This window comes from Corvus brachyrhynchos, unplaced genomic scaffold (assembly GCF_000691975.1).
Source record: "Corvus brachyrhynchos isolate BGI_N302 unplaced genomic scaffold, ASM69197v1 scaffold26, whole genome shotgun sequence".
Classification (NCBI taxonomy): Eukaryota; Metazoa; Chordata; class Aves; order Passeriformes; family Corvidae; genus Corvus; species Corvus brachyrhynchos.
The window spans coordinates 13,683,969-13,693,935 of NW_008239324.1; positions in this window are offsets into that span (position 1 = coordinate 13,683,969).

Consider the following 9,967-nt stretch of genomic DNA (forward strand, 5'->3'; position numbering starts at 1 on the left):
GAGAATAAGCCAGGTTACACTGCAGAACCTTACACCTTGCAAGTGGAAAACACCACACGCAAAACTGCAGGCAGCTGCAATTAAACCTCTTAGGCAGGAGCATTCCCATTCTCCACTAAAAGAAAACTGTAGCTCTCCATACTCTGTAATATTCGTTGTGCCAATTTCTATTACCTTTTCCTTCCAGGCCTAAAGTTATAATAGTCTGCAGAGAAAATATACCCAGGAATTGCTGCAATCTCCGCATATTTTCAATAATGTTCAAAGGCAACACGCAGCTAAAAATTAGCCAGACAACAAAATGCAGGTGGCTAAAATATTCCCACACTGTAACATTTTTTGCTCATAATTGCAACTAGGGGGAAAAAGGCTAGAAATATATTGTTTCTATTTGTACCTAGAACAGTTGCAGAAAGAGCAGCAGGATTTGTGCCTGGCATTAGAATGTGTAATTCCTTAATACTATATTGTGGCATATGGTTCATTGTAGCAAATTATGAATACATGTGTTTGGAGAGCTTTGGTAGTAAATTTGGGCTTTGTACATCTACAACAATGCCCAAATCTGACAAACATAATTTATATAATATTAAGTTAATACGGTATTATGAAATTAGCTCACTGTAGTAAAGCTGTAATTTTTAAATGAAAGACAATGCGATGAAATGAAAGCAAAATAAACATTAGCATTTTGTGAAAGGTAGAACAAATCTTCCAAAAGTCTGCTTTGTAATTTATTATAATGCCGTGTTTATGACTTCCAGTATATTTAAGACATGGCATCCTTTAACAGTATAGCACAGCTACATTCCTGTTCAGAATGATCTCAATCTTTCAACCCCTCTCAGGCAATGCTCTCAATTAATTTAAGAGAGACTTTTGAATGAATACTGCCTGTGATTAAGGAAGGAGCAGGTTGGAACTCTGGGATCTAGTCCCCATGATGCTCCTCAGGGGTTCAGCACTGCATTTGTTCCATGTGGAAAATTCCAATCAAGTTGATAAGGGTATAGGAACATAGGCTATTACTCTGTGTGTTATACAATTCAAGATATGAAATTATATTTCACATATCCATAAGAGGGAAAGTGAGAAAAGCATTGCAATATGAGCCCCTTAGCTTGTAGGAAATTGAACGTGTTAAAACACAAAATTTTATTCTTTTAAGGGAAAGGAAAGAGGAGAGCAATTAGCCAGAGCAGGAGTCAAAAAGGGGGAGGGGGGAAGTAAGTAAATAAATAAATAAATAAAAGGTGTTGAGGCCATCCCAGAAGACCCTGAAGCAATGCACAATTTCTGTTATCAACTTCTTAAGGAAAAAAGGGAGCATAAAGAAAAACATGTATTAGTATTTTAAAGCTGCACAGAATTTGCACTATACTTGCTCTTTAAAAAGATATAGTGCAATGTAAGCATTTCTAGCTCACCTCTGGTAGGCAAAACGACAGAAATTATCATCCAAAATCAAAATTCCTTTGACTCAGTCAAGGCCCAATTTCTAATATTTAATTTGTGATGTGCGGTTTTGGGTTTTTTTTTTTAACAGAGAATATGATTTGCAGGATTTCTGAGGCTTCAAATGTCCTAAAAAGCAAAGCCCCTATCAAAAGGGGGATTTCCAGTAGGAGATGCCAAACATCACTTGCCCTCAATATTATGAGCCTGGGGCTCCATCAAGTTACAGTAACTAAAACCTAGAGGTTATGGCCCAGAAGAAAACAACTGTAGAATATATGGCTTCACATATTTGTGAAGTTCATGTCTCAGCAAACGATGATACGTCACAGATGAAAATATATGACCTTTCTTTGTGTAAGTGAAAGCCATGTTATACGCTACTGAATATTGCTACCAACCCAGAAATCCACTATTGGTATTTATCATTCTGCCACCTTATTTCATACTCTCTGAAACACAGAGAAAACACTTTTATCTGAGCAATCAGGGAAAGGTTAGAATTGCATTAACGGGTTAAATGTATGAATGAATCATGAAACATGAATTAGCACAAAAGGCTAAAAAAAATCCTACACAAAATGCCTCTACAAAATGCAGATAACATGCATGCCTGTACCCCAGCTACAGCTGCCTTCATCTCCTTTAGTATCTGAAATCCACATACTGTATCATTCCAAATTTTGCATGGGGAAATCTAATGCTGCATAGTGTGTGTGCAATTGCCAAGTGTCATATCCACCTGTAATTTGCATACCAAGAACTACACAACTCCAGCACAAAAGTTGACACACCTCAATGCTGCAAAAACCTGCATATCTGAACTCTGTGAACAGCCTTAATTTTAGATGCAGACAACCACGGCTTTGCCACTATCATTAGGAAAGTGAAACCTGCCAAATAATTAAACTCAGGGCAGATTTCAGAGATGAGCCCTCTGCTCTCAAGGCCCAAAACCAACCTACAGCTGCTGTGTTAAAGGGGCAGAGTCTGTGAGCATTCAAGCCTGGGGCTGACACTGGGGCACTTCTTGGTAAGAGTGGAAATTAATAAAGTGTTTAACTTTTGGGGTCTGTTTTTCTACTCCTTAAGCTGAAAATCAGGGAACAAAGACCAGACTTCAACTCTCACACAGTGCTGTCTAAACACATATTCAGAGCAAGGATTAACCTGTTCATCACTTTCCAGTCACACCCAAAACCAAAGCTCTGTCAGCATGGATTCTGTCAGATTGCCTTGAGTAGGTTGATTTCCTGATGCAAGAATGAGATCCATTACCAGAAAACAAGATCTTTGGCAGGAAAGTCTAGATCCTTCTTAGGATTCAGTGAGAATACTATTAAGTTTGAAGAGAGTGGCAGGTGACTTAGGGTGACAAGGGAGCAGCACAAACACCTTCACTACAGCAATTTTGTGTGATCACACCCTGCCTATGCATCTCCACCCAATAACTTCTGAATCTACTGGCCCGTTTCTATAAAGTTGACAGAAGGGTGAAAAGTTCAAAGATAATCAAGTTCCTACACATTTTTTGAGCATGCCACAACCACAAAGAAAAGAGAAATCCTTTTACTGACCTTGGGAACACTTTCAGAATGACCTCATACCTTATCAGATATCAAAGAATCTGTAGCAGTGTGATTAAAAACACACCAAATATAGAAAAAAGCTAGAGGACAAACAGCTTCTGGACATCAACATCAAGTAATCATAATATATAAATGCATGGCAAACCAGACCTCAACAGCTTCAGTGAAACTACACATTTTGACATTTGTAAAATGTACTTAAGAATAACATAAGTCACATACATGTGTTATTCTACCATAGAGGGAAGGAGATAAGAACAGTCAATATCCCTGATTCAGTTATGCAGGGTATTTGATCATCCACAGTTTGTATACTTAATAAAGGTTGCAAAACTTTATTAAGTTCCCAGCATTACTCAGCTTCACCAGCATGCATCTGTATTATATTCCTCAGCTATCCATATTAGGCATCCCAGATGGATTTTCCTTGTTTTCAGACTGCCTGCATTCACAATGCAACATTCGATGTTAACCTGAAGTATCCTCTCATGCACACATAAATGTATGTATATTTATACCCACATAAAATCTAACTCTGCCACTTTAATAAGTGACAAACTGTACAATAATTAGCATTGTCAATCATTAATTATAGCATGGCCACATAGACAGTTCTGAAAATGCAGCAAAGTAAGAGCCTTGAGAATTTCAAAGAATTACACCTTTATTCTATCGCATTTGAATATTTCTACTTTTGTCTACTATTATAAATGCAGAAAAGAAAAATAGATAAAATTTTCTAAGCCAAATTTAAGTACACTCTGTTTGGACCCCTTATTGCCCAAAGAACATGTCCCCTTCATGCTTTTTTTTAAGTCAGTTAAATATAAACAAATTAACTTCCTATGCATGTTGCTTCTGAGAGAATTACTTTTCATTTTTAGAGTGGTTTTCCATCACTACAAACCTTTTCCTTTCCCTTATGCACCAGCAAACATACTGATACAATTTAAAGGTCATGTTCTTTTCAAACTGACAGGGCCCTCCAAAATTTTGACGAGAGTCCCTCCAAGAATCACAGCATACAAACGGAAAGGAATTAAGTAAAGCATCACTTGATGTAGGCTCAATCATGTGAACTGATTAGAAAATGTAACCATGGAGAGAGGTGATTCAAAGTGTGACGGACAACCTTTCAAAGAAAGGAGATGTCATGTTGATAATAATAAGCAAGTACCTGACATTGAAGGAGGGGGTAAACACAGAGGGTCAATAAAGATATAATTGCCTTCAGTTACAAAAAAAAAAAAAAAAAAAAAATCAAAACAAACAAAAAAAACATAAAGCACAAGCAAAAATCCAAATCTCTTTTCTAACTTTGGTTTCTTCACACCCCAAGATAAATATTTAAAATTATCTGAGCATTTTATCTGTGTAGTTCAAGTTAAGTTTTAGCCAAAAAATACTGAAAAATGTATTAATAACATTCCAGTGGTGTAGCTTGTTCTTTCACCCAGTAAAAAGGATACCTTGAAGTCCAAAGCCAAATATATAGAGTTTATCTTAAAGGTTATATTGATGCATATTGATCTGCATTACAAGTTAGATCATATTTAAGAAAATAGGACTGCCTTTGCATTGTAATACCCACATCATTCAAAGAAATGATACAAGAAAAAGTAAATGTGCTGTTTGAAAGACACCATTTATCAGGAAGATGATATACATTTTAAACAGAGCAAGGCTAAATGATTTCAGGAAACACAGTACGAGCTGGGTTAGGACAAAAAGATCTCTCCACAAAATAAAAGCAACACTTACCATGTGTTCTCAACTTTAGATGAATCTGCAGCCCAAAAGAATACTCCACCCTCCACCACATTTAATCAATTTGGAGCTAAGCTAAACTCAAGAAATGGGTAAAAGTAATTGAAAAGTATCATATTCCTGTCCTCTTTTTGACAGTAAACAGTATTTTACCTATTTTTTTGAATTATTTCTTTCATAGTTCTCTAACTGCTACTCTTTCCTTTCCCATCAGTTGCTATGATTTATGGCACTCAAAACAGATCCACCATGTAATGAACTATTATGGTAACAATTTGAAAACATTACATCCAAGATCATTTTAATGATAAGACTTGTCTTCTCTTGTCAATATTAAAATGCATATAATGTATATGAATAAATGGAATCTTAACTGATTTAGATAGTATATTCTTATTGATGTCAAAGAGGTCAGTGAACACATCTAATGTTTTAGCCAACCATGGACTGAAGATTACAGTTACATAAAAAGTAGATGTGGAGCCTTTCTCCTGTAGCACAAATTCAGCCGAAATTAGCACCAGGTAGGGTAACTTAAATAGTTCAGGCAAAATAAATCAGAGGTACAGCTCAAGTTCTTACTGGACAAATGCCCATTTCATCAAGAAAGTAATAAACCATGGCACCCATGACAAACTCTGACGCTATTTGCTTGACACAGTGCCTGTTCAAGGCTTGTCCATGTGTTGCAGATTGAAAGCTGCAGGACACAACCAAGGTGACACCCCAGTCTTACAATCTACTGCCTGTCTTGGAGAGAAACAAGGTTTTACTGCAATCTAGGTCTTTTGCAATTGCTCCCTGGACTGCTGGCTAATGAGGTCAGACAGTACTGTCCATTCTAGACATATTCTTTCCAGGGTATCATCTCTCCAAGAGACATTCCATGAGGACATACCCTTAAATATGCCATCAAAGCAAATTATAATGATAGAATTTATTAACATTTTTTATGAGGCAAAAAGCATACTTCTAAGGAAACATGAAATAAAAATGAGATTAAATAGCAAATGAATTTCTGAAACTATGTAGATGATGTTGTTTATGCCATTGGAAAGTTTTTGTTACATACAAGGACAAAAGCTGAGGTTAAGACTTGCAGACACCCCTGACCAGAGATCTTAACCAGACCTCCTTTTTTCAGCAACCAAAAGCCTCCCCACACAAAGTGAATGACCATGTCTCTGCAGTCACATCTGCATGGGGGGACTGACTTTCCTTCTTTTTCTTACTTCCATACCTCTTAACACAACCTTTCTGAAAAGGAAAGCTGAGACTAAGATAGTTTAAATTAGTAAACAAATACCACAATTCCTCAAATTGCATGATAGGCAGAGCCCCAGAGGTGCTCAGTTGTCTTTAATGCAACGTACACTCTGAAAAACAGTGGCCAGTAGGTTTGTGGCCAACACTGGCCAACTGCATGTTTGAATGAATAAATAGAGAGCCTGCAGCAGCCTCCACTGGGGGAGATTAGGGGTGAAGTTAGAAAGTAAAAAATAAAATGGAGCAAGACAGTAGAGAAAAGACGAGGGACTTACAACACAAACAAGTAAAAAATCAGAAAGAAATGACATGCATTAATATTTCACAGTAATGTCAGAGAGGCATAATGGGCAAAAGACGTAACAAAGAATTGCTCACCCTCTGTTCAGACACATCATGGCACTAGTCATAGGCTGTGCCTACACCAGCATTTTAGAACACCACATCCAGAATAGTGGCACAGCTTTGGATGCATTTATTCCCTCTTATTGTAGTTGGATCCTTTAATAAAACTGTTTTGATGATCTGATTCCAGATTCCTTTTGTAGGCCAAAAAAAAAAAAATCAGAAGCCCTACCAGATGTGTACCAGATGTACTCCATTAGTCAATGTAAGTAAAAGGTGCAAATCAACAACTCTTTTTCAGTCATCTCCAAATGTAGACATGATGGGGATGTTTGGTTTCAGTGACCAGTAACCATAGTCTAAAGTTAAAGATCCCAAAACATCTTACTGTAGATACAAAGTCTCAGCACAAATCAGTTTAACTTTAACTTACGCACTTATAAGGAGCCTAATTCCTTGCCAATGCAGAGAGTGCCTTGGAAAAACTTAGGTGAAATAGAGATTTTAACTTATGTCAGAGAAAGGTAACATCCTTTTGGACATTATTCCTTGAGCCTGTGCCTGATGACAAAGCCATTTGGAACATAAGACTTTATTTTCAAATTACATGTTTAATCTTCTTCCTCAGAGAAGATTAAATTCTGATACAAATGAAAGGGGATGGAGCCATCCCATCACTGCCTGATGTTCTCTGCTAAAAAAGAATGGGAAGGGTATAATGCAAAAAAAAAAAAGCCAAGCATTTAAGGGAGAAAACATAAAAGCAAAACCCAGGGGTTGCAAAATCCACATGAACTAAACCCATGACTCAAATTAGTATAATTGAAAACCATTAAGCTCAGCTCTATTCAAGTAAAAATTAACTTTATAGTGACTATCATTATAAACTATTGCTTCATCAGGAAAATACATCATGGTTATATTTTATAGTTTTTATCCTCTCTTCCATGTAGCTGCTAGAAGGCAGTTACAATGAGAACTGGCTCTTTCCAAAGTTGTTAACAAGACACATTCCTTTTGGTTCATGGCTAGTATTATGAGAGTTTCTGTCTTATGTCACTATTTCTGACACATACTGGAGAGAGAATATCTTGGCTCAAAAAATACTGGACCATCATTTTATGGGAAGAAACTTTCTAGACCACAGAAGCAGTTAGATTTACAACTGACAACACAGAGGTAATGATAACCTACCCTTACACAGCCCAGAGTCTTACATACTGTACACTCAATTAACAATTCTTTTATCTTCACCCAGAACAGATATATTGAAAATTGCAGATTGAGGGCTTTTCTCATATAGCTCTGACCACAAGGAAAAATAGTGCCTTGCTTTAGCAGCATAATTTTTAGACCCTTCATTTTTCATCCAGTTCAAGTTGTTTGATTCTAGGAGTCCATATTCCAGGCAGGGAGAGCACTCATTTATGAGCACAACTCAGGCAAACGTGCATTTGTTGGAGATGAAAGGCACAAGAGCTGCCCATAATTTTGCCACAACTCCTCCTTTGGTTTATGCTACATCATGCCCTTCCACGTGAATAGTTTTGATAAAGACCTGTTACTCCCTTTTCTTTCACTATACACAGCGTGGATACATTAGATAAACATTTTTATATGTTCCCGTCAAGGAGAAATATCCCGCACAAGGAAGCAGACCTCATGAAATAACATTTCACTTATCTGTTATGTCTTTCTGAACCTTCCCTAAGAACTATAATTCTCTAATCCCAGCATACAGCTGCATATAGTCTTGCTCCAAGAAATTTCTGCTCTCAAAGACTGGCAAACAAATACAGACACACAGGTGAGGAAGGTTTCAACAGCAATAGGTACACTATTTTATAACTTCTTTTGCTTTCTTTTTTGTTACATCTAAAAGAGTTATTTTAATAACAGGCAATTTACAAGCACACACAGAATTTGAAGAGGTCTTCAAAATACTTTGGAGAAATAGATCACATACTCTAAGCCAAAAGTATGTATCATTTTTATCTATTGGGGTTTTTTTACATTTTTACTGGGTCTCAGTGATTTACTAGTATAAAATAAAACACAGAGCTATACTCTAGTTACAAAAACATGGCCAATATGAGAATAGACAGAGCAGTAAAGTTTGAAACTACAGTGAATGCAGGAGATTTGAGCTAGCATAGTACAACAATAAAGTTATTTTTTCAAATTTATCCCTTTGCTTGCAATAAATATGGTAATCAAGTAAATTAAAAACCTGTTGGTTTTACACACTTCTGTCCACACTTGTCAATCATTTTTCAACAGCAAATATTTCAAGACAGTGGTTATAACCTCTGCTAACAGAAAAGAACAGCCTGTTTCAGTGAAATAAAGTTGACATTTAATTTACTCTTGTAATTTAAGTTGTTAATTCATTGCTCTTGTATGGTGACAGATAAGATTCTTTTAATGTTCTTGAGCAAAACAATAAATACACTGTAGTTAAATTTTAGATGTGAAAACATTATGCTTTCTCTTGACAGCACCACAGTTAGGCATAAAGTTATAATGTTCAAATAGTCTCTTCTGAGACTCTTTGTATCATAAAACATGTAGTCTTTCAAAGTGTATATGTATGTTATTTGACTTTTCCTGAAATCAGAAATAGATGCATATTCTTCACATACAAATTTGAATTTCTTTCTCCTTCACCACCAACTCCGTGTGTTATAAATAGACACAGGTGTATGTGATAAAACAAAATTATTACTTGGGCCTGAGTGAAAACTGTTTCCAATCACAGAAGTTGTTTTAAGGAAAGTTTCCTGTCTGCCCATCCAGGAGCCATGCTATCAGCCACGCCCCTACCACCCCAGACTGTCACTGCTGGGACCAAGGGCCCTTTGCAGGGGTGGCCCTGGTGACCCAGCAGGTCTCCACACACCCCACTCACAGCCAGAACAGGCTTCCTCACCAGCTCTATCCCAAGTTCCCCACAGCAGCAGCTCAGCCCTCTGGATCCTTTAAACAATAGAAGGACAGAGAGGTAACAAGAAACAACCCAAGCTGGTGCCTCTGAGGAGGGACCCCAAGAAAGGAACTGCTGGGCTTTTATGCCCTTGCAGTCTAAAACTCCGTAGTCTGGGGTCTTCCTGCTCAGCTCCAGCCCTGCCTCTGGCTGTCCCTTACCTGGCTAGGCCACAGGTCCCTGGGCCTTTTGCCATGCAAAGGGTTGGCAGGTCACAGGCTCTTACCTGGGCTCCACCCAGACTCAGCCTGCAGCCATCCCCAGCCACCGCACTGAATGGGGTCCTCACCAGCAGGTGGGTTGGGATTTTTGGGGGGAGAGGAGGTGGGGTCGTGGAGTTTCTGTTGCTGTTGGAGTTTCTTTGGGTTTTTTAATAAAAGCATCAGAGTAATGAACTTATTTCAAGAAACCTAAATTCTGTTCACTTCGGGGCAACTTCTCCTTTTGGCCCTACTAACACTGATGATATTTCACCCAATGATCTAGGAGCTATTTCTCTGATAATGAAGAAACTGATGCATCCATCACGCTTTGGGTACATAAAGTAGATCAAGTTCAGTTC